The sequence below is a fragment of the Crocodylus porosus genome, unplaced genomic scaffold, assembly GCF_001723895.1.
Source record: "Crocodylus porosus isolate Cpor-Errol unplaced genomic scaffold, CroPor_comp1, whole genome shotgun sequence".
Taxonomy (NCBI): Eukaryota; Metazoa; Chordata; order Crocodylia; family Crocodylidae; genus Crocodylus; species Crocodylus porosus.
The window spans coordinates 1,464,372-1,465,358 of record NW_017728924.1 but is presented as its reverse complement, the minus strand read 5'-3'; the positions used below and the strand labels follow the sequence as shown (position 1 = coordinate 1,465,358).

At 51.1% G+C, this 987-nt stretch overlaps 1 protein-coding gene across 1 annotated transcript in view; it reads left to right on the top strand.

The window, feature by feature from the left end:
* STAG2 (stromal antigen 2) overlaps nt 1–987 on the top strand; it is a 63,683-nt gene that overhangs the window by 2,848 nt on the left and 59,848 nt on the right. The window lies entirely within an intron of this gene.

The window sequence follows — 987 nt, the reverse complement described above, 5'->3', positions numbered from 1 at the left end:
CCCCGTGGTGAGGGAGGGAGTGGGGCTGGGGCAGAGGTCGATCGGGGGTGGGGAGGGAGGTGCAGCTCCTGCCACTGGCATGGGGAGCATGTGCCCTCTGGCTTTATGTGCCGGGTGAGGGCAGGCTGCGGTGGTGGAGCTGTCTCTCGACTGAGTTCAGGGTGGGTGGGGCGGGTGGCAGCAATGCTGGTAGATGGACTGTTCGGGGGGGGTGCAATTTTGCGGAGGCTCTAGTCCACCTCCCAGTGCTGCCGCATGCCTCAAGCGGAGCCCCCCACCCCCGGGAAGAGGTTGGCACAGCTCCTGAGCCTGCAGTCCACCCTTACCCTACACATAAATCCAGGGGGCACACGCCACTCCTGTAAGTGTGTGCAGTAGCGGGAGCTGCTCTGTCCCCCGGACGAGCTTCCCATGGCTCCGTCCTACCTGCCCCAGCCCCACTCCCTCCCTCACTGTGGGGTCCTTGATCTGCACCCCCCATGCCCATAACGCCCCACAGACTTACCGGCTGGATGCTGGTCTCTTAAGATGTTGGGCTTCATATCAGCAATTGGATTAGTATCAGCCAATTATAGCTGGTTAATAATTGACATTGGTATCAGCCAAAAAAATCTTTATTGGTGCACCCCTACTAGATAGACTTTCAAAAACAGGAGTGACAAGATGATGATAGTTCTAAGATTTCTTTTTAAGTGTGATCAGAGCCTCAATTTTCTGGATGTATTAGTACTACGTGAAGTACTACGTGAAGAAGCAAATGTGGAAAAACTTTCAGTTTAAATCACCTTTTCAGATGATTGCTTAGAGCAGGAGTCAAGACACATAAATTACAAAGTCAGTAACAGTACTGACTTGGCTATATTACATCATCTCCATGTATGAAAAGATGCACATAGTAGTGTTCCACATTCTGTACCTAACGAGGACTGTAAAAATACTATACATGTGAAACTTGGTGAAGTTAATAATGCCATAGGAGTGGTTAAC